The 24,331-nt window shown below is 48.8% G+C and overlaps 1 pseudogene; it reads right to left on the reverse strand.

Moving 5' to 3' along the window:
* Positions 1 to 1,426: 1,426 nt before the first annotated feature.
* Positions 1,427 to 3,316, reverse strand: LOC146764962 (uncharacterized; annotated as a pseudogene).
* Positions 3,317 to 24,331: the final 21,015 nt, after the last annotated feature.

Here is a 24,331-nt window from a genome sequence, read left to right on the forward strand (position 1 = left end):
ACTTTTAGCAACCCAGGTCCACCTGAATTCATAGTAAAACTTTGTGATTTAGTACCAATACATTGTGAAAAAGGACCTCCATTTTATATATGCCCGGCCTCTGGACCGTCTTACTGTAATTATCCCAGACATTATTATTGTAGTTATTAGGGATGTGAAACAATAGCCTCGGGCTAGTCAGTAAAGGCTCCTGATAAATATATAAAAGCAACCTAGACTCCTAATGAATGTATACAGGAGTAGTCCAGGATACTATGTCTGAACTCCGGAAAAGGTTAAATCAACGTAAAAAAGATCGTGAGGCGGGCAGGTCATGGTATGGAAATTGGTTTAATGTTTCACCTTGGCTAACCACTTTGTTGTCTGCCTTAGCAAGACCACTGATTATATTGATGCTGGGACTTATATTTATGCCTTGTATATTGCGCTGTATTTTACACGATGTTAAACAACGATTTAACATAGCTCAACTACTTATTTTAACTACGAAGTCGGGGGCAAAATAGAAAAGTGCATCTATTGATGAGGATGAAGATTGTTGTGAATGTGTTGTGCCACGTAGGGGCTACGCCTATTGTAATTGTGAAGTATTACCTTGTGAGTGCTATGATAAATGTTGGGATTGTAGAAAAAGGTTTATTTGCAGTGCCGAAAGTGAAAGCAATGTCTAATAAACAATAATGGGATAAAACAAGAAAATGGGGAAATTTGTGGAAAACCACAGACTGAGGTATTGTTTATTAAGATATATATATAAAGGTTAGGAAACGGACTCCTGAGAAACCACAGACGGCGGATAGGAAACGGAGTGTGAGAAAATACAGACTGCTTACAGACTAAGGTATTGTTTAGGAAATGAGGATACGCAAATAGCCTGCGGACACAACATTTGCAAGATAAAGAAAAATCACAAACACTTAACACCTGGGGACTGACGATACAAGATAAAGATAACCACAATTACGGCTTACGTAAACAGAAGGAAACTGCAAACAAAGGAGCCTGTCAGGACTTCATGGAAAGAACGGAATAAAAAGAAGACTGTTTAGACGAATCGGGACGGCAGAGAGGGAGCAGAGACTTCCCGGCCGTCCAGTGCTGTTTTTGCTCATATCCTACTTGCTGTAATTAATTAAATTCTAATTGGATTATGATCCGTTGTGGCGTAAATTTATAACATTGATATATTTTATTTTGATGATTTAAAAAACCAAAATAAATTAAACATAAATAAACAAATGGAGAATGTGAGACCAGGACCTGCTAGCCAAGAGGTTATGGGAGTGCAGCTCATTTGATGTGCCAGTGTGTCACCACATCCTTTCCTCGCTGGGCATCTCCTCTTATTCTTTTGCCATAGTTTCTTTGTGTCATTTGTGCTGCTCTTTGCTACTTGGTATTACAATGGGACCACCATTGACAGGTTTGGGGGACAATGGACCCAAAAGATGCTGTACAGCCAAAAGTGCCGGCTCCAGGGGCACAAGGGCGCCGTTGTGCTGCGGGGGACCGCGATGCCCTGAGCGGGGCCGATGCTGCGCCGCGCCTTGGGCACCCCTGCCCGGCCCCAGCCCGCTGCCATTGCCCGGCCCGGGACGCTGCGCGGCCGCGCTCACTCGCCGCTCGTTCCCCTCGCAGCTCCGGCTGCCGCCCTGCCGGGCCTGGCCTCAGCCCCGCCCGGCCGCCCCGCGACTTCTCCCGCTGGCCCCGCTCACTCAGCAGCCGCGCCCGCTCCGAGACGCGATCCCGGCACACTCGCCTGATGGCCCCCTGCAAGCCAAGGCCAGCGCCGGGCTGAGCTCGCCGCCCGCCGCCCGCCGGCTCCCGCCGCCCTCCGTCTGTTGCCGGGGCGCCGGCGGCGAGCCGGGTCCCGCAGCAAACGCTGCCGCAGCCGCCGCTGCCCAGCAGGGCCCTCCCGGCAGAGCTGCTCCAGGGGAGGCTTCTCTGCCCCTGCGGGCGGCACCGCGCTCCCGCTGTTCTGCCCCGGCAGCCCGAGCGCCCGGCGCGCTGCTGCTTGCCGAGCCGCCCCGGGCTGCGGCGGCTCGGGGCCGGCGGCCGAGCTGCCGAGCGGCGGAGCTCGGGGCGGGGAAGCGCCTGGGGGAGCTCCCGGCGACGGGGCGGGAGCCGGGCGGCAGCGGGGCGGCTCCAGGCGGAGCTGCGGCAGGGGCTTCCTTCGGGGTTGGGGCCGGGCCAGAGGCCGCGCCGGGCAGAGCCACGGGACGCTGCTGCCCCGCCACGAACAGAGTGAGGAACTCTTCCAGAGGCTCCTGCGGAGGCGCCACAGCCACTCTGGAGAGAGCCTGGCGGAGGCGAGACCCTCGCGGGCCGGGCATGGCCGGGCAGGGGCCGAGCCACGCACGGGTGCCTTGCGGGACTCGGCGTGAGCCGGGCTGGGAAAGGCGGAACACGGACGGCACGGGACGAGATGGCACGGGAGTAGGGGACAGAGAGCGAGCAGAAAGTTGAGCGCAAGTCCGATCGAACGAGAGAACTGCTGCTGCTGCTGCTGCTGCTGCTGCTGCTGCTGCTGCTGCTGCTGAGGTGCCGGAGCTGGCGGCCGTTCGTCCATTGCCTCTGCAAACCCAACGGAGGAGCTGCTGCGGACCCCGTGAATGAATGAAAGAAACAAACAAATAAAAACCCAAAGTAATTCCTATCAGAGAAGTAACCAATCAAGGAAGCAATAAAGAAGAGTGTTGGCTTGTGGCTTCTTTCTTTGGGTGAGACGAAGCATTTCATGGGGAAGAATTGCCTCTTCTGACAGTTTTGTGAGAGTGGAGCATTTAATTTTCAAGTAGAAAAGGGAAATCACGTCAGTAATTCCATGTCTTTTCATCCTCTGTTGAGACAGTTGCAGGCTGCCAAAAGACATGGTCTGCAATATGGAACTTGGTGCCACGTTTCTTTTTCTGTCAGAGGATGAAGAGGGGAAGTATCCCAGAATCACGGAGCCGTGGCATGCTTTGGCTTGGAAGGGACCTGAAAAATCACATGGTTGCCATCCTGCTGCTGTGGCGGGGGACCCCTCGCACTAGACTGGCTTGTCTAGAGTTCCATCCAGCCTGGCCATGAACACTGTCAGGGATGGGACATCTACACCTTCTCTGGGCAACCTGTTCCAGGAGAGTCTTTTTCTGAATCCCTCATCTAAAGCGACTCTCTTTCCATTTGGATCCATCCTCTCTTGTCCTGTCCTTGCCTGCCTTTGTACAAAGTCCCTGCCCAGCCTTTCTAGTAGGTTACCCTCAGGTACTGGAAGGCCACAGTTGGGACAAGCCTAAGTCTAAGTCTCTTTTCCAGGCTGAAGAAGCTGAGCTGCGTCAGCTGTGTCAGCCTTTCCTTGCAGGAGAGGTGCTGCAGCCCTTGCACATCTCGCTGTCCCTCCTCAGCAGCGGCTGCAGCGTGTCCACGTCCTTGCTGTCCGTGCTGGGAAGAGCCGGACGCGGCCCTGCAGGTGCAGTGTCAGGGCGGGGAGGAGACACGGCCCTGCCTGTGGCTCCAGGAGCAGCACATGGCGAGTGGCTGCCCGCCCTGCAGAGAGCTGGGCCCTTGTGCCTGCCCTTCTCCCCAGGGCGCCTTTCCCTGCTGCTCGCTTCTCCCATGGCTCGGGGAAATGCACCCTGTGCCCCCCTCGGTGCCGCCCCTCGCCGCTGCCCCCGGGGCTGCCCGGCGCCATCTTGAGGGCCCCAGGCCTCGGCCTCACCGTGCTCACCCAAAGGCCGTGAAAAGCAGACAAAGACACACACCCAGAAAGTGCCCTGTGCTACCCAGGTCAATCTTTTGTCTACAGCATGAGCTTGCTTTCAGAGTCTGCATAAGATTGTAAAATCACCAGGAGAAACGAGCATGAACAAGTTCTGCTATGGCAGTATCTCAAGGCTTTGAGGGAGAGGGTTGTGAGGGCCTATTAACTCACAGGGATGCACAGAAAGTGTTGAAATGGAAAAAATAGTCAAAACCATTTAGAACTGGGAAGGAAAATCTGAGACACTGGCAGCTAGCACCTCAGAAACACGTGGCTTTTGCTCCTATCATCTGAGAGCTTGCTGAGCAGGAGCAATTCTTTGAATTGCATCAGCGTGGCCATGGCAGGAAAGGGAAGCGAGCAGATGGATTTAGTTTCTCCTGCCACCCCCTGAAATCCCAGTTCTCATTTGTGTGCGCTGCAGATTCTGCATCAGGGGCCTGTGGCCCTGAGTGGGTGGCCGCCGCCTAAAATTTGGAACGGCGCAGGATGTCTCCCAGACCAAGCCTGCCACCAACTCAAATGTCTACTGCCCTGACAGTCCCAAGTGCTCCCTGCAAACTGAAATCAGCAACCTGGGGTGGCGATCTTTGTTTCACAGAGCAAATGGCCGCTGTTTGTGTTCAGGGGCCTGTGGCCCTAAGTGGGCAGCCACCTCCAAAAAATCCAAACAGCGCAGGATGTGTCCCAGGCCCCCCAACTTGCCACCACCTCGAACTTGCTCTGCCCTGACAGTCCCAAGCTCACCTGGCAACCTGACACCAGGAACCTGGGGTTGCGAGCTTTGTTTTCCAGGGAAAAGGGCCGGCGTTCTTGGTCAGGGGCCTGTCCAGGGCCCTGAGTGGGCTGCCGCCTCCAAAAAATCCGACCGGCACAGGACGTGCCCCAGAGCCAACGTTCCACCACGTCAAACTTGCTGCACCTTCCCCTGGCCTTGCTCACTCCTGTGCACCTGCTACTGAGAGAAAGTGACTGTGAAGCCTGGGTCACCTATTTTCACCCGGGAGAACTGCTCCAAATACACAGGAATCTCCAATATGCAGGAATCTCCCAGTATGCAGGAATCTGTGTCACCAGTGAGCAAGAAGACACTATCTAGACAGCACTGCAAACCAGAGGAAACCTGATTCTAGGCAGCTTCCTTGCAACTGTCTCCCTTATAATTGATATTTTATTGTTTCCTTTGCAGGCTTGCGCTTATCAATGACACTTTGCTGTACGAAACAGCTGGAAGACTTCTACCTCCTTTGCCAAATTCTGGGGCAAACTGCGGTGATAAATGAGCCCTGAAACAACATGATTGATAGTTCTGTAGCCTCAAGGTGCACTGCAGATCCTTTTGTACAAATCAAATCCTGCTTAAGTCTCCTTAAATTTCTCAGGGTGACCTCTCTTCTTCCCTCTCTCAATTCTTGTTATTAATCACTGAAAGTCTACCTTGCTTTTTAAAATGTTATTTTAATTAAGGGTCATATATTTCCATTTATTTTCCCTTCAAGTAACATTGGGCCTCAACCACTGTCAGCTCAAAGGGGACAGTGTATGTCTGGTCAAAGAAAACACTGCTTGTAAAGACAAGAAGGCTGCTGGGCTCTTGGCAAGTGCATGCGCAGAGACACTGATCCATGTGCTGATGAGCTGCTCTCACTGCTCCTTCATTTGCAGAAGCTGCCAGTTAAAATCACAGCTGGAAACAAATTAAATCTGACTTTCTGACTTGCCAGAATGCACTATCTTTGGTACCTCTGATGCCTTTTTGGCATCTAAGACACCTTTTTGGGCTACCTGAAAACAGAAGCCAGACAAAATTAAGGCAATAAAAAAGCATTTCTATTTATTGAACGGCCTTCAGGTACATTTAGGGCAGATGAAGCCCCGCCAGGGCTGCACCCAAAAATGGACCACGGCTCACAGGTTTTCACACTTTTAGAAGTTTGGGCCATTTGCATATTGAGGGTTCATCTTCCAATTCCAGCTTCAGGTAATGAAATCATTTACCCCAAGTTTGCTCCCCCCAGCTCACTTTTGTTTCCATCTCTGGGGTCCTGCAGCAGTGAGGTGTCCTTGACTGCCAGGCCTGGAGAGGAATTGCTGTGTCTGCCCAAAATGGGAAAGCAGCAGCTCACACTGTGTGTGGAGTTTGGAGTTATACACTAAAGAACTGCAGGGTTAGAAATCGATGGAAAATATAAAATCTGAAATGCTAAGGCATCACCTGTGGTAAGGGAAGGTAACAATGGTACTGCAGAGAGCACCTGCCCAGCTGGGGCTTTACCTGCTGTTAGCAGGGAGTTCACAGCTGGAGCCCTAAATCTGCTCTAAGGCTACTTTGATGCTGCCATTCATTTCCAGGCACTTTGGGAGGACAGCTGAGTGACAAAAGCTTCAGGTTTCCCATCTGAGTGGTGACTCTCTTGTCTGGGCTAAGCAGTACATTAAGTTGCCTTGGAATCTCCATGTGGGAAGTGCCATATAGTGCAAAGTATTTCTATTGGTGCACTAGAATAAAGATTTATTAGCAAAAGCCAAGAAATCTCTGCAGCAGGACAAAGCCTCCTAAGTTAGCCTTGTAGCACCACACTGGGGCTGAGAAGTCCTTCAGACTCTCACAAGTGGGAGTTATCCTGGTGATGGGAAGAGCAGTGTTCAGTGAGAGGAACCCAGTCGGTTCTGCTTTCAGAGACTCTTCACTGAGCCCAGCCACAGCATGGATGTCCATGAAGGCAATGGGTGCCCTGAGTTACGTTAGTTTTTAGGAAGATTCACTGCATAAAAACGTTGTGAAGCATTCCAATGATGCCTCGGGTTTTAACTTTTCTATTTTTCACACTCTGGGTTGCTTTAGTGTGTGCGTCTGGGTTTAGTATTGGGGGATGTTGAGCCCTCTGTACAGAGCAGAGAGACAAAACAATTCCTTCTCTAGCTGGGGACCAAGGACAAATCATCCAAATCTCAGGCCCAAGGGCACAAACAACGTGGGTTGAAGAGAGAAAAACAAGCAGGATGGGACTTCATGGGCTAAAGCTAGAATTGAACAATTAACTCCAATATGCAAATGGAGCAGAAGTGATCAAAGTGAGAGACCCCGTGAGCAGTTGTGCATTTTGTGACCATTTTGGGTTCACCTGGGCTGTAGACATGGCTGGAGTCTTGTACTGCTCAGGGTGTATCCATTGAGGCCTTTTCATAAATCCCTACTTTATTCATTAACTCAGTCTAGCCTCTGTTCTAGGGCAGCCTTTACAAGGCATCAGTTTGGTCAGAATTACATACTCAAACCACTAAAATTCTAGTTTTTCACCCTGTGTCAATTCACCTATTACACTACTCAAACCCTTTTGGCTTGTAATTCCTCATACAGTGTTGGCAGCCTCTCCCAGAAAGTAAAATCGAAGCCACAGGTGCTTTTGACTTCTTGCCTGGGTCTCTGAGCCCCCTGCCAGGGACTCGAGACATCCAGGGCAGCCAGAGGGATGTCCTGGACTCCAACAGTAAGATACTTTGGATCCTAAGTTATATTATTTCTTCCCTAGCTGTGAAATGAATGGTACCTTTAACCCAATGCTGTATATACCTACTAGTAGTATCTTTTTGTCTTTTTTCCTGAGTAGTATTAGTTTGTTTTAAGACTTATGTCTGTTTTGTGTCTATTAAAGAAAGAATTCATTCTCTAACAGACTGTGTCAGCTATTCTTCAAAAACCTGTGAACCAGAGTGGGTTTTGGGGTGCTGGCCACCTCAATAAACTTCCTGCCTGCTGCCAGAGACCTGGGCAAGGGGCAGGGTCTTATCTAAACCCCCACATCCATTTGTAAAAGTGAGTCCCTGCTGGCCCCAGCTCACCAGGCAGCTGGTACCGCTCTGCCCCGCTGGCACCTGCAAGGGCAGCAAAACGCACAGCATCACTGCCTCAGCCTGGCCAGAAGGCACTTCTCACACCAGTGGCTTTATTGGGGTGCAGGTATTTTGCAGCAGTTCCAATGCCTATCTCCTCCCCCCTGGGCAGAGCATCTCACAATGGGTCATTATGAGTCACGAGGTGTGTCCTTTATCACCTGCTCCTGGACAGTGTTATCTCTGAGTCGTGGGGCAAGGCATTGATGGGGCTATTAACAGCAGATAAGGAAAACTGCCCCAAGGCAACTCCTACTCAGATGGTAAACAGGAAAACGTTTTGTTTTTTTTTTAATCTTGGACAATGGCCAATAGAAGAGGGCAAGGAAAAAGTTTTGAAAGAATCTTGGAAAACACTGCATGAAAGGTATATTTTCTATACCTTAAAGAATTCTCTTTAAACAGCCCTGGTTTCCCTAGCTCTTTTCCCAGCCAGAGCAGGAAGTGCTGCAGGGCCCAGCATCCTCTTATGTCCTACCTCCATGCCTACAGCACTTCTGTCAGCAGGCTGGCACTGAGCTGTGTCTGGCAGTCCTGCTCTGAGCTGCTGATGGTGGGAGCAGTGTGTGCTTGGTAGGGAAGAGGCTGTGATCCAGGGTTTCCTCTGGAGAGCAGCAGGAATGAGACCTGCAGCCAGACTGGGGCTTCTCTCTGTTGTTACCATCTCTGCACTGGACACGCTGTGATCAGCACCGCACCGACCGCTTCTTGGGGCCGCTTTAGTGAATCGTGTGGCTGTGTGACAGCAAGAGTTGAGTGTGTGCCCCGTGTGTCTAAGCAGAAATAGGGAGCAAGATAAAACCAACCTGAGCTCCTCATTTTGGGGAAGCCTTTAATAGAGGTGCTGAAGGGAATGTCTTTCTCCCAAAAAGCCAGGGAATCTCAGGAAAACGGGAAACTGGACAGGACAAATGCAGATCTGAACCAATGTGGTTAATCAAACATTCTCCCCTTATTCAAGATAAGATAGTATTTTATATAAGCTTCTACACAGTTTACAGTTACAAAGACACTCTGATTGGCACACTAACATTGTTTACCTTTTCCTTAAGGTGTCTAAACTTTTCACACTGCAGCTCTACTCTAATTCATGCTCTGATAGCTGATTACTTTGTAGGTACCTTAACATAATTTCTAACTGTGCCACTACTGAATTCTCACTGCATCAAAGGCTTCGAGGCCCCATCAAGGCCGCTTGTCAGGCCTAGTCTGACTGGGTTGCTCAAACCTCATAATTCATGTCCTCTTTCTCTCAAAAATGCTGCAACACTCCCAAAGCCATTTAGCTACAGAATTGGAGGAAGACTTGCTGAATACTCAGGTGAGAAAATAGGAATGAAATCGAGAACATATTGAGCTGCAGCACCTCCTTGTATGACAGGCCGTTTTAGGTAAGAAAGGTGTATGTTCAACCATTGCCAGGTCAGAAACGCTGCTTTTCCCGAGCAAAACTAATTGGAATCATCTTTGCAGAAACGGCCTCTGTCTTCTGCATTTATCCATCCTGTGATGACCAAGAAGCAGAGGACTGACCAAGAGCCCAGCAGTATCCAGCCAGCAGCTGCTGGCCATTCTTCTTCTTCCTTGGACCTGCCTTCCACATCCTGCTCAACTTTGAACCTAGCTCCAAGTGTCAGCTCCATTTCCACCTCCACCCATCAGCCAGAAGAGAAAAATAAAATTCGGACTCTGTCTGGAATCCCAGCGCCTGTCAGGGTGCAGGGGAAGACTCCCAGCTCCAAAGGTGAGAAAACAGACTTAGACAGGGGGAAAGAATCCCATCCTTTGGATTTCGATAAAATGCTTGCCATGAGCAAAGCCAACGAGATGAACAGAGAGTGCAGGACCCATACAGAAAAGGAGTCACACAGTCCAAGTGCAAAGGGTATGAAACTGATGGACCACTTTTAGATATGCTTCCATTTCATTTTTTACTGGATATTGGTATGGTTTTTTAGTCATATCTAGCCTCCCATCCACTGGCATCTCCAAGTCGTCCCCACCTTCATCCCCAAGCCTGTCTTGGTGTCAGGGAATGTCCCAAACCCAAAGATGCAGCCCTTTGCACTTGGCCTTGCTGAATCTGATGAGGTTCCAAAGGCCCCACTTCTTGGTCCTTCCAGATGGCATCCCATGCCTCTGGTTTTGGCAAACTTGTTGAGGGTGCACCTAATCCATTCTAGAGGATGCATTTGCTGAGGGTGCACTTAGTGTCATTCTAGAACATAGCTGAATGCTTGAGCTTACAAACTGGGGAAATCATATAAAAGCAAAATGCATAAAAATATTTTTTCATAAAAACTTCCCATCCAGCATCACTCCTTTACCAGCTTTTAATGACTGTTTCTTTTTAATGCTTTACATTTGGATTCTTGGAGATCTGTAAATGACCATCAAATAGAGGCTCAAAAAGCCTTGGTACATCCTTTTGTATCAGCTTCCTTGCCTTCTCCAAACCTCCAGTTTGAACTATTTGTTTCTGGTTTTCCCTCTCTTTAGGAGAAAAAGCAGAGGTCAGAGGAGCCCAGCAAAGCAATTCAGGTCCTGTGCCTGAGAAGAAGAGGATGATGTCTGTGAGACTTGCAGACATTGACTGGAGCGGTTGCGCTGCTGTTTACGGCCGACCCTACAGGGACAGGGTGATTAATTTACTTGCTCTGAGGGATTACAAGGAGCCAGAGTTACTTGCTCAGCTGCAGAGAGATGGAGTCAGGCAAAAGGACAAGGATTCCCTTGGAAAAATCCTTCAGGAGGTGAGATTGTGGAGCTTGTGCCACAACTTATTCCATCATGCTATTCTGCCGTTCATAATTTTACTACTTCCTCACCTGTTTAAATTAGAGACTTTTCCAATACTCCTTTGAGTTAAGTTCCACTGGGATGTCTTTCTCATAGGCTTTCATAAAATGCACACCCATTGAAAGATGCAGTAAATCCTTCCTTCCTTCTTAAATATTCCCCATCCACATAGGCTTTTGCTGAATAATGCAAGCATTAATATACCGAATAGGACTATTTCCTCTTTAGCTAGGAAAAAGCATCTTGGAACCTAGTCAAAGGACTCCAATTCAACATGGATACACTTTCAGTTGATCCTACAGTGACTTTAAGGAACTGATTCCCTGAACCTGTGAGGTTTGTTGCAGTGTTTGCCCAGGGCAGTGGCAGGGATTTTTCACCCTGAAGACATTCACAATATAATGAGAGCCACGTTTTGCCATCCCAACTCAAGTAGCCCATGTAGGTTTCTGTAGTTTGCATATATAGGTGTAATGAACATTTGTTTTCCAAAATGTCTGCCTGTAAGTTGCTGACCTGAATGCAAAGGATAATTCCTTCAGGCTGAAGGAACATCTGTTTCAAACCCTTCAGACTGATTTGCCTGGCTACAGCAAAACTGAGAGAGCAAATTTGAAGTTAATACTTTCTAGGTAAGTTCAGTCCTTTGGGGAAGGAAAAGAGCCTTTTCAAAAGAAAGCCCTGGGAAATGAAGCCTAGGTTCTTAGAATATGCTGAGGCAGCAGGGACGTGCCAGGATCCTGGCCCTGCACAGGACACCAGGTGCCCAAGAGTGCTGTCCAAACACTTCCTGAAGCCTTGCTGCAGGGACCACTGGGCTGGGGAGCATGTTGCAGTGCTCAAGCACCCTCTGGGGCTTGAATGTTTTCCTGATATCCTGCCTAAAGCTCCCTCAACTCAGCTTCATGCTGGTTCCTTGAGTCCTGGCACTGAAGGTCTGCAAGGAAAGGACTATGACAGTTGATATTTTGGCCTTGTAACTTGAAATATTGGACCATCCTTACAGAAAAGCAGCTCCATCTCAGAACCCCACCAGCAGCAGCCAAGCAACATCTCCAGGGCCTTCTGAGAGAGATGCTCCAGCAAGACCTGCTCAGGTATTTTGTGCATTTTTAACATTCTGTACTCTGTATTAGGTTTCAGCAGACTTGCTGGTGGTATAAAAGCTGTGATGTGAATGTGCCGGACCAGTCCTAAGCATGGTTTGCCTCAGACATTCCAAGTGCTGTGACAAGAAGGCTGTGATGAGAAGAGAGGATCCACCAGGGGTGGAGCAGCACTGTCGTGAGCCAAACTTCTGCTCTGCCTGAACACTTGAGCTCAGTCCCCACCCTCAACTCATTCCCTGGAGAAGGCCTCAAAGGGCTGGCTCTGCAGGGAAAATCTCCTGTACATAAGAGGCTGCAGCAGGGTGGGGCAGATGGGGCCCTCTCGCTCTCTTGTCCCTCTGTCTCTCTGTCACTCTCATTGCTGACTCCAGCTCTGCACTATCCATGTGGCTGCACCAACACAGGAGCTACAGAATGGTGATATTTCCTCAGTCCCTCCTCTGCCTCTGTTTCTCTCCTCCCTCACTCTGCCTGGGCACACATGGCTGTCCTGTTCTACTCCATCCTCAGGTTGGAAGTTTGCTGGGGGTGTGGAGAGCTTCTGGCTCTGTGTTGTGGCTTGTGAGTCAGCAGCTGTGAGAAGGTCCTTGGGAGGAGCTGAGAGATGATTGAAGGGCACTGAGCAACAGCGAGGGCTTGCTGGTAACCACTTGTGACACTCTCTTGTACAAATGCAAGGGCTTGTTAGCCAGCAGCTTTTGAGTCTGCACAGCAGGTAGCCTGCTGGATTTAAGACAGCTGCTCCTAAAAGCACAAGAGTTCCTTGACATGTGGCTGCTGTCTTTGTTCATCCTGATGAGAATTCACAACCAACCGTCACACCCTGTACTCCTGAATTCTAAGAGTGAAGCACTAATCTCATTTTTAACACATAAAACTCTAAAACAGCCAGTGCCTCATCAGTAAATCATGTGGATGTTTGACAGCAAAAGCTGAGTATTTTCCTGGTGTGTGCAAGCAGAAATTGGGACCCAGATAAAACTTACTGGATCTCCCCTTTGGGGAGGTTTTGCTGGAACTGCTGAAGGGAGTGGCTGCTTCCCAAAGCCTTTTATCAGTAGACTTGGAGAAAGACTGGCTAAGTCCTAAGATGAGAAACTAGGAATGCAATAGAACAGATATTTACCTGGAGGTCCTCCATGTTTGACAGCTGTTTTAATTTAAAGAACATGTGTTTTCAGCCTTTGCCAGTTCACAAATCCTGCTTTTTTTAGAATGGGAGCAAAACCTGACCTGAGTCAGAGATTAATGAACTGTTTTGTTATTGTTGTAGAAACAGCTTTGGGCTTCTGGCTTGACCAGTCCTGTGATGAGCAAGATGCAGAGGATTGAGCAGTAGCTCAGTTACCTCCAGCCAGCACCTGGTGGCCACTCTTCTTCCTGGGTGCTGGCTGTGACATCCCATTCTACTTCCTACCTGTCTGCAAATGTCGGCTCCATTTCCCCTGCACCCATAAGGTTCAAGAAAGACACAAATTTCTGAGTTCTACCATGACAGCACTCATGTGCTGAAGACTACCATGTCAAAAAAGATGTGAAGAGAATTCAGGAGGCTGAAGCAGTAGTGTCCCTTGGATCTCCGTGAAGGTATCAATGTGCAGCTTTTCCTAACTCCAGTGTGGATAACAATGGAGTAAAGATTTGATGATTAAGCCTCTGCATGAATTGAGGTGCAAGAAAGACCATATTCCAGAGTCAATAGTACAGACATTCTTTAATAGTAAATGTCAGCTAAGGAGGTAGAAAGCTAAAGGAGGAGATGGGCCAGGTGGGGAGAAGTGCTGAGATGAACACCGAGGTGGGTCAGGCCCGGATGGGCCCTCCCTTCCTGCAGTGCAGCTGCAGAGGCTCAGCTGCAGCAGTGCTGCTGCATCCCCTCATCGTATTTGCAGTGCAGGAGGGGAGGGAGAAATGGGTGTGGGTGTGTGTGGTATAAAACACTGGGAATTGCTCCCAGCTTGTCTCAGAGCAGTGATGTTGGCAAGGGCAGGCAGGCTCCTGCAGCTCTGGGGCTCTGGGGCAGCTGTGGCCTTTGGAGCAGGCAGGGCCCTGGGCCCCGCTGGGTACAGCCAGGGATGCTCTGGGGAAGGCTGAGGGCAAGCCTGGCCCTGCAGGGCAGCAGTGCAGTGAGGCCTGTGCTCGGGCTCTTGCTAGCAAATGTCACTGGGCAGAGGCCAGTAGTCGAAGCTGCTGCTTCTCGGGAACCTCTCATAATGCTGAAAGGCATCTGGAGTTTTATTTTCAAACTTATCCTGCACACCAGTCAGGCGCATCTGGCCTGGGATGCATAACTGGCATATGTTGTTGTCTGTCCTTGTACTGAATTTAAACTTGTTAAAAATTAATTCCTTGTAAATATTTATCTCAGGATGGTTTGAAGTGTTTATTCCCATGTGGAATGAGTTTTTGTCATTGCAAAGAGAACCAGATCTCCAGGCCCAGAGGAGCAGAAGCTTTGGGGTAACAGTGTTGGCATATGGCATCGATTATTCTCATTGCCACTTCATCTTGGGTTTGTATCATGAGCTTGATAAACCTCACACCTGTTGATTTGAGCGAGAAGGGATTGAAGAGTGGCTTCAAGCGTTAATGAGTTTTGCCCTCTTTAGGAGCTGCTGTGCTTTGGGTTGTTGTTGTTGTTGTGGTTTCAGACTTGTCTAGAGTTTGTTCTTAGGTGTGTAATACAACAGCCTCAGTTTGCCAATTTCCCAGAAAGATGGTGGCTCACAGAGAAAAATACCTCCAAACTCAAACTGAGAGTAATTTTATTTTTTTACATGAATAAAACCAGACTGGCCTGGCTTGGTAGCCTCTGAGTCTGCCTCAAGGCTATTTGAAAGAAAAGGTCATGAAATTTTAAACTCTGCAGAAATGTTGACATGCCCTAATTTTCTTTTGATTTCTCCATCCTAGGGTAGCTCCAGCTACTCTGAGATGAAGAGCAGATGCCAGCACCTCCACAAAAAGCTGTCCCACATTCAGCAATGAGTATCTGAATTTGGCAAGCAGCAAGTGGAGTCCTGGCACCAGTCGTCTGCTTCAGCAAGGAAACATCTGTGAACTCAGGCTGTTTTATTTTAAAAGAAGATTAAGTTCTTAGGATTCTTCAAGTTAGGATTGAGTAGATGATTATTTGTTAAAAACATAGGATTAGTTAGTCTAAGATTACAGAATTTAATACTGAACTTCAGCAATAAAGAAGTTGCATTCTTGTTAATGCCTTCTCTTACTGCCACTTCTCTCCAAAGAAGTATTTTTTCCCATACTGGTTGGGGGATGGGCCAATTAAATCCACTTTCTAAAAAAACCACTAATTTTACCCTAAACCAACCATTTTTGGCACCCAATGTGAGGCCCAAGAAAGAAGAAAAACCTGCAATGATTGCACTTCGTGCTTACTCTGTAGTGGCACAAAGCCGTCAGTAACCATGTAACTTGAAGTGGTAATGTCTCTCGGGGTGGGGGCCTTCACGTGTTTCTAGTCCCAAGGCCTTTTTGAAGTTGTAATACCTTTCTAGTCACTAGAATTATTTTCTTTTCTAAAAATAGCTCCACTATTGTTCTAATACATAGCTTTTACAGTAGAGGTGCATAGGTTTCAATAGCTATTGTGCTAGGCACAGTAATAATAATTTATAGGGAGTTTACAAAAGTACTGAAGTTCAAGATATATTTGATTTATAGTTTCTCCATCCTACCTGATGTCCCAATTCCAGTAGCATGTCTTGGGAGTTTATTAGAAATTACACCCAGTTTATTAGAGGAAAAAAAAGGGATGAAGCTTTCCAGCCTTTCCTTTTCTTCTTCTCCTTTGGATATGTTACGTCCCTTTTTGAAAATGTTCAGTTTCCCCTGAATGTTAAAGAGACCACTTTCCTCATATCTAATCTGGAAAAGTTCCTCTATATAGTCCACAGCTTCTCTAGACTGAGGGCTAAAATGTCCAGAGGGGCTGATGAGTCCCCCAACCCAGAAGTAGACCCAAGCGGGAAGAATTCTGAGTAGTGTAGAAAATAAGAGAGAATAAGTCAAACCCTGAAAGAATTTTCTAATCCCCCCAGCCTAGAAATTTTCATATGAACAAATTCAGAATGCAGATGAGGTGGGGAAATATCTAGAGAGAGCTACCATGATGACTTTAATGAGAAAAAGATCATTGCAATAAGCTAGGCCCTAGCCTTTGCTTATCGCAGACTTCTAAATACTGTAGAACAGCAGACAGAAGCAGGGGGCAAGGAGATAAATCAGCAGCTACCCCAGTAACTCAAGCTGCAGTCAACAGCCCAGCTACTCAGGTTATAGCTAAACCAAACAGTGAACCTAAGTCAGCAGTTAAAAAGATAATAATCCTGAACCCAATCAATACAAGACTAAATGTGAAAAACATGCTCTACTTTACAGCCGGGAGCTAAAATCTGTCCTAAAACTTATCACAAAAACTACCACTAAATAAATCTTCTTTCTAAAAACAACCCTTCAAAAGTTCTCTTCCAAATTTACCCTAAATCAAGACAACTTGTCTTGATCTACTGTTTTCTGCCTTTTTTCCCCTGACATTTCTTCGCCCATTAGTTCCTCTCAGTGGCTGTTTCTCTTCAGTAGTTGATGAGCTTCTCTTCTTTTTTCCTGCAATCCCCTACTTAAAAATATAGGTGCCAAAGCAGTGGCCCAAGAAGCCCCTGCCTGTGCATCTGCTGAACAAAAAGTCTGTGCTCAACTTGAATAATCTCATTAGAACCCCAACGGAAGAAGCAGTTGTATATCTCCATAAATCCTTGCATGTCATGTAAGGTTTTTAACTCCAGCTGCAAATCAACTTTCTGTGGCCAAATATGCATGTCAGAAATCACCCAGCCTAAATATTTCCAGGGAGCAGAGCGCTGTACTCTCTCCGGAGCAACACACAAGTTGTTACTCAGCAACTGCGCAAGAATGAAAGACTCCTGCTGAGCAGTGAACGAGCTTTCTTGTGCTAACAGAATATCATCCATGTAGTGATATATCACCATGTCAGGAAAAGCAGCTCCAACAGGTAACAGAGCAGCACCCACAAAAGGTTGACACAGCACAGGACTGTTGCGCATTCCCTGAGGAAAGGTCGTCCACTCATATCTGCTTGCTGGTGCTTCATGATTTAAAGAGGGTAAGGTAAATGAAAATCTTTTGGTATCCTTTAGATGAAGGCCAATTGTAAAGAAACAGACTTTTCAATCAATTATAAGGAGATTCCAACCCTCAGGCAGCATAGCTGGATTTGGGAGACCTGGCTGTAAGGTCCCCATTGCTTCCATCTGGGCATTGACTGCACGTAAATCATGCAGCAGAAGAAATTTTCCTGATTTTTTCTCAATAACAAATATTGGAGTATCCCAGGGGCTAGTAGAAGGTTTAATGTGACCTTGCTCTAACTGTTCAGTAACAAGGGAATGAGCTTGTTCTAGGATTTCTCTCTTTAGCGGCCACTGCTGGATCCACACTGGATCATCAGATTTCCAGGTTAGGCAGATCGGGAAAGCCCAAGTAGTGACTGCTACTAAAAACGATCTTTTGTCACAAGGCGAGCCCCTAATTGCATGAGAATGTCATGGCCAACTAATGCTTGAACATTGTGTGGTAATGACATAACAGTAACAAATTGTACACAAGTGGGACCATCCAGCGATAAAGGAATTTTGTCCTTGCTCTTACAAACTGAAGCTGAATCTCCTACTCCCTCTACACCAGAGAGCATTGGGAGCAGAGGCCAGCTGGCAGGCCAACAGTCCTTGCTGGCAATGGTGGTGTCAGCTCCTGTATCCAGCAGTGCAGATAGCTGTAGCCTCTGTTGGCCATTTTCCAAAAGAACAGGAGCTTGTGGCCGTTCCTCCATCAGCAAACATAATAAAGCAATACCTCCTGTAGGTCCACAACCCTCTGGTCCCCTCTGCCATTGCATAATGGAAGAGGCAGCTTCTGTCAGCTGCAGCGTAGGTACAAGCTGAGCAATTTTGCCGCCATCAGGAATAATCAGAGGTAGATAAAATATCACAGCAACAATAAGGATTTCACCTGTAAAATCAGGATCGATTACTCCAGGTAGTACAAAAAGTACTTTCAAACCTGCTGAAGAACGACCCAAAACAAGTGCACCACAAGGTTTTTCTTTATGCATCACTGGTCCTTGGATCCTGGTAGGGATCTTTACAGGCTTTCTATCAATTAACATAATGTCTATTGTGGTTGCCAGGTCCAGGCTGAGGCTTTCACTTGCTGCTGGCCGGAGGCAGCTGGCTGGCTGTAGCTGTTTGGGACCTGCCACACAGGAGCCACTGTTGGGGTCTTTGTGCCGCAGCTCTTCATGCTCCTCATCGTGTTTCCCGATTGTCTGCAGGCTTCAGTGGAGTGGGAGTTCATGGAACATTTGTTACACCACACTGTCCCTTCTCTGCAGTTACAAAGAAAATGTCCTATTTTCCTACACCTGGAGCACTTTGGACAAGGTTGTTGTTGCTTAGAATTATTTATAGGTTGCAATGGAATCCAAGAAGAAAAGGCTTGCATTTGGGCTTGCACCAAATCTTTCCCTACATCCCTAAGTGCCTCAACTAACATTGCCTGTGGACCTGCAAGAACTCTCGACATTCTCTCTAGCATTTCCTCTACTGATGCTTCAATGCTCATTGTATTAAGAACACTTCTGGTAGAAGCATTACAATGTTCTAAAATACACTGTCGTAATAGATTTCCTTTCATAAAGTCTTGTACACAGCCTTGGTTAATAGCTTCAGTTACCCTATCAACAAAGGAGGCAAAAGATTCCTCTCTGCCTTGCTTTATGGACATATAGGATGGAGACACTGGTGTTGTTCTAACCTTGAGGAATGCTTCTTTAGCTAACTGCACAGCAGCTATTAATTTCTCAGCCCCTACTTGTGCCTGCATCTCAGTTGTGGCAAACTGTCCTGTACCCATCAACTGTTCAACTGCCACCCCTTCTAAAGGAACATTTTGCTGTTGTAGAATTCCAGCAAAACGATCAGTCAGTTGAAGCCAGTGAGCTTGCCACATCATCAGCTGAGACTGCATCATAATCATTCTCATAATACCCTTAATGTCTTCTGGAAGAAGCAAAACTGAGCCCCTATGTAACCAAGCATTTGCTTTGCAGGCTCCCCGTGTAACCCACAGTCATTAACTGTTGCTCTTAATTGTGAAAGCAAATTCCAATCTACAGGATGATAATTAGCTGTCATCCCTCCTGCTGGATTTGGTGTACACACAACAGAGAAAGCCTGAAAATCTGTGTCAGTAATAGCAGAACACATGTCATAATCCTTATTACTTATTGCTTTCTTTTGGATACTTAACCAATCCATTCTGTGTATTATTGGTAATTCTTTAAAAGTTTGTTGTTTAGAAAGAGCACCAGTAGGTATCATTAGAGCTCCTTTATGGTGGTTCTGAGCAATTTCATTCTGCAGCTGCTCTGCCTCGCTGTCTGGGAGTCTCTCATTCCCTGTTGCTAATTGTTCACTCCCGGGGAGGGGATCTGTGGGCAACTGAGTAGAACTAGAGGCAGGATTAATAGCAGGAAAAGCAGTAGGTTGTTTCTAATTTAGTTTGCTCCTTATCTCAATAATATTCCCTACTGGAGGAGTGGGATTGTAGTCTACCCCTAAGGAATGCATTCCTGCTTTATTAACTCTTTCCAAGGTTGCAGTAGTGAGAGCAGCAACTTTCTTTTCTGCCTGATAGCTCTGCAAACAATTTATGACTGAACACCAAGCCTTCATTAACTTCCGGGCAGCCTAATCATCATCAATCACCTTAAACCAAAGAATGTTCCCTAATTCAAGCCTCTCTTTCTCATCAAAGAGATCCCCTGAGGCTTTAAACAAGCCTTGATCTTGGCCATAGGTGTATAATGCCAGTGGATCTTTATCAAGATCTATATCAGCTCATTCACGTTTCTTTAAGAAAATAGTTAACAATTGAAGAGCTACTTTGCTTTCCATTATAATCTATCCTTTTTTAGTGCAGCCTTTTGTACCTTCTAAGCACTGTAGCTCCTCCTGGACAGCGAGTTTTGCAGACTCAGGCATGAGAGCAACTCCTTATGCCAGCATTGGTCTTCTTTTAGCCTGCCAAACGCTGCTTTTCGGCGCTGTACTGGTCTCACCATCCTCGTGACAGAGCCACCAGGCAGAGACCAGGTCCCTGGGGCAGAGACCAAGTCCCTGAGTTCAGGTGCCAGTATGATGTGGGCAGTGGGGAAACAAGCACACAATAAATATGATTGATAGCAAGCTAGCCTTTAATCAAAACGTCACTTATCTTATATAGGTATTTTACAAGCAAAATCAGCAGTAAGCCCTCATTGGTTAATTTACACAGGTCTTTGTTTTCTTTATCCTACTTGATGTTACAGCTGTAGCTAAGATTTTCAAGCCAAGTTCTCATCTCTAAGTCATGTCTTCCAAGGACAGTTCATCTTTGTTGAGCATATCTTCAAGGCTATGCCTGTCCTTATTGTCTCATTCCCAGACCTTGTACAACAATGCAGCTCCCCAGGCCTAGACACAGAGCTGGGTTTCCAAGCTCTGTTCCCAGGACAGACATAGCCTGATTCTGGGGTCTCAAACAGAGGTTTTTAGGAACAGATATTCTATAGAATCATGGCCTTGTTCCAACAATTGTTCTCCAACAACCCAGCTGCAACCACACTTGATTTCCAGGTCAAAACACTTGGCGTTGCTGGCCTGGGCTTCCCCATAAGGCACATGGGGGCTTTGGAGACCCCATAAGGTGCACGAGAGGCTCGGGTCCCTTGTGAGACACACAGGGATATTTTAGAATCCCTCTGAGGCATGGAGGGCAATGGGGTCCACTTGAAGGCATGCATGATATTTGGAATCCTATGTGAGGCATGCAGGGGGGTTGGGATCTCTGCCAAGGTGTGCAGGGCGCTGGGGGTCTCTGCTGAGCACAGGACGGGGTTTTGGGGCCTCATTTCAGGTGTGGAGAGGGCTGTGGACTCTCCTAAGCGTGCCGGTGCTTTGCGTCCCTCCTGCTGCAGGCAGTGGGGCTGGAGTCTCTTGTGAGGCTCGCAGGGGACGGAGCCCTCCCGGGTTCCTGCCGGGCCCGTCCGGCTCGGGGCTGCCGCGGCCCAGGGGCAGCCGCCGTGCCGGGACGGCTGTGGCGAGGGGCCGAGGCGGAGCTGCCCCGCCGGGTCGCGCTGCACGGGCACGGCACGGGCGGTGCTGAGCGCCGGGCAGGCGGCACCCCGAGCCCAGGGGCCACAGCCACAGCCCTGCCTCCATCGGGGCCGGGCACAGACAGCCCCGCAGGCAGAGCGGCGGCACCGGCACCGCTCAGCACCCGAGGGGACGGAACCGATGCCAGAGGAGCCCGGGGGGCCCTGAGCGGGGCCCTGGCGCTGCCCGCCCGGCTCTCCCGGGCCTGTGGCCATCCCGGGCACCAAGGGCTCGCTCTGTGCCGCGCTCTCCCTGCCCAACGGGGCTCCGGGTCAGCACCTGGCTCCTGCCACTGCCTTGAGAACGCTGAGGGGCATTCGGGGACAGAACTGAACTTGCCAGGGAGACAATTCCTAAGGAACTTGCTTAGGCCTTTTACAGACATGTTTAGGGTCTCTTCAAGTTGAGAAACAACTTAAAATCCCAGACTAAATCATGTGGTTCAACGTGTGGTGATTCCTTGAAGATGCTTTGTAACTCCCTGTGGTGCCGGGCCACGTCCCAGCGAGCACCAAGGCCCAGGAGCTCTGATGCATGCAGCAGGGCTGGCACCAGGGAAGAGAGTCAACATCCCTACAGCTGCCCGCTCTGCCTGCAGTGGTGTCACACAACAGTAACGTTCCAGCAAGGACAGGCATTTTTACATCCTCAGGACAATGTGCTCTTGTGGTCCTGGTGGTGTGTTGTATTGTGCTATTGAGTTTGTTCCATTTGTTCAGTGGCTTAGTCCTGTACCGCCTTGTAAGTGGTCCTGCCCTCCCTTGCCTCCTCCCATCCCTAGGTCAATCCTCCTTTCCCTCCTCCCCTGAAATTTAGCCCTTCTGAGGACCGGCCCTGGACCCATCCATCACTCGGCAGCCCTTCCTTTCTTTCTAGAAAGTTCTACCCAGAATGTCGACTGATGGACGGGTAGAAGCTCTTCTGAGCTGCCAAATAAAGTTGGAATACAAACCCCTGCAAGAGACAACTCCTTGCCTTTGTCATTGTAGCCAAGGTCTCCTTGGGGCTCAGGAATTCCAAACCCAAAGCTGCTGACCTTACCTCCCGAGGATTGGGAAGGTGGCCAGTGCTGACCTCGGTGTCCAGCTGAGCTGGGCAAGCATTTTCTAGGACAGACACCGTGGCAGTGGTGGATCAGAAAGAAAAGCCAAATGTGACAGACTAAACTTGACTGTAGGAGAGGGATGGCTCAGCAGAGGACCTGGGGACCTGTGGTGCCAGCCCGTGACCGGCCACTTGGACACAGCAGGAAGGCCCCAGACTATCACACTTCAGCTGGGAGGGTATAAAAGCCCAAAGGTTCTTTGTTCAGGATCCCCCAGAGGCACCAGCTCAAACTGCCACTGTTCCAGCACAATAAAATTGTATTAAGGATCCAGAGGTCCAACACTCTGCTATGGAGGACATTCACATTGCCAATCTTTCGGGCACTTAGGACCTTCTGATTTTGCTTTGCATTCAAGACAAATAAATCCCCAAATGTGCACAAATCACTCCTTTAGCATTTCCTCCTTTTATTTTCAGCCAAATTTTACTTTGTTCTCTGCTATTGTGTCCTCATCTTTCCAAAATTGCTGTGCCTATTTAAATCCAGCCTGGGATGGTGCACACATTTTGTTTAGCTCTGCAGAGATTTATCCCCAGCAATCCTGCTGACCACACACATTTCAATGGTGCAAAAACCTAACTCTGGGCTGCAGTATGTGAATCCCACTCTGGTGTGTGAGATGGCAGAGCACCAGCGCAGGCACTGAAGAAGGGGCATTCTGTAGATTAGTGAAGTCACTACCAGAACTCAGTCTAGCTCTTAGAACTCCGGCACCACACCAGGAGTGGGGAACTGCCTCGCTATGGGCATTTACCAGAGGTAGAACCTTTCGAGCCACTTGTTCTAAGATGCCACACACAAGCCACCACAGGGACCGGGCAGAGGAGAGAGGAGGCAGCTCTCTGTCTTGAGGTTCCACAAAAAAGAGTTTATTTCAGGTGAAGAGAGCAGAAACAAAGAGCCCCCGGCACTCCAGTGCAAGATACAAGTCAGGGGGTGCATACACACAGCTCAACAAGAGGGAATCCTCAGGGGAGGAGTGAGGGGATCACATCCAGTGTCTGGAACCCATTGGGGTAGGAGAGTTGAGAGGATGGGTCACAGGGGCCAGTGGGGCCTTGAGGAATTGGGGCATTCCAAAGGGGTGTTGCAATCAGGGATTGGCCGGATGTGACAGTGACAGGGAAGGTTTGGGGATGAAGGGACTGGGTTGCTAGGATAGGCAGGGAAAGAGCTGGAACAAGGGGCAGGGAAGGGCATGAGGGTCAGCTTTGAGGGACAGTAAAACCCAGGGGTGAACAAACTCAGGGAGAACATGGGGGTACTACAGAACGAACCACCTAACAAGGAAACAATAAAATAAATTCATACTGCAAGCATCAAGAGCATCTCCAGGGACACAGTCTGACCAGCAATGTCAGCAGGCAAAATAAAGGTTTTACTGAGCAATGGCCCTTGGATGAAACAAAACATTTACAGTCAGGGCAGGCCATTTGTACAGAAGGGGGTACACTCTGGGGGTACAGCTGAGGCCCTGAGGTCACAGCAGGCTCTGGGGTCACAGCAAGCTGAGGTCACAGCAGGCTCTGAGGTCACAGAGGTCCCAGAGCCCCGTGGTTGCAGAGCACCACAACGCCCAAGCAGGCAGTCCTGGAGCAGAACTGCTTCGGCAGCAGCGGCGGTGGCAGCAGCGGTGCTGACATTGGGACAGCGGTGTCAGGACAGTGGTGGCAGCAAGAGCAGCAGGACTGGCACAGGGCAAGGCACCATGGCCCTTGCCCTGCGCCTCCTCCTCCTGCTCCTCCTGGCCATGGCCCTGCCTGTCAGGATTGCCCAGGCTGCTCCGCTACAGGCATGGGGAGCAGGTGAGCCGGCAGCCTGGCTGCCCTTTCCCAGGACAGCGCTCCCTGCACCCCGGGAAGTGCTGGGGATGGTTTTCCCCTGGGCTTTAGGGAGGGATTCCTCTGTGGGAGGGAGGGAGTCCCAATGCACATGGAGCAGCTCCACCCTATCATCCAGAGGGGTTTCCAGGGCCTGCAAAGAGTCTGGAGAGTGACCAGGAGCCAGCTCAGAGCTCCCCAGGCCCCTTTGGCCTTACCTGAGCCCCTTACAAGTGCTCAGTTCCTAAAGGCAGAAGGAGACCACAGCACAGCATGGAAAGGATTCTGATCTGTGCTCCCTTCTAGACTGGGATGGTGACATGGATTCTTTGGAAGGCCTACTGGAAAATGGCTTGAAGTTCTTGGAGGATGTTGGAGGCAAGTTTCCCTGTACATCTGGACAGGCCGCGCCCGGCACAGAAGGAAGGGATCCATGGCAGCCTCGCTGCCCTGCTGCTGTTCTCACGGCATGCAAGGATGTTTTCCAACCTGGCCTGGCTGCAGCTTCTCCCCAGCCTCTGCAGGAAGACATTTGGCACCAGCTGACAGGGAGCTCCAACTGCACCCTGGCCCATGCACACCCTGAGATCCCCTGCAATTTCCCAGACTCTGTGTCTATCAAA

Source organism: Lonchura striata, chromosome 30, assembly GCF_050655825.1.
Source record: "Lonchura striata isolate lonStrDom1 chromosome 30, ASM5065582v1, whole genome shotgun sequence".
NCBI lineage: Eukaryota > Metazoa > Chordata > Aves > Passeriformes > Estrildidae > Lonchura > Lonchura striata.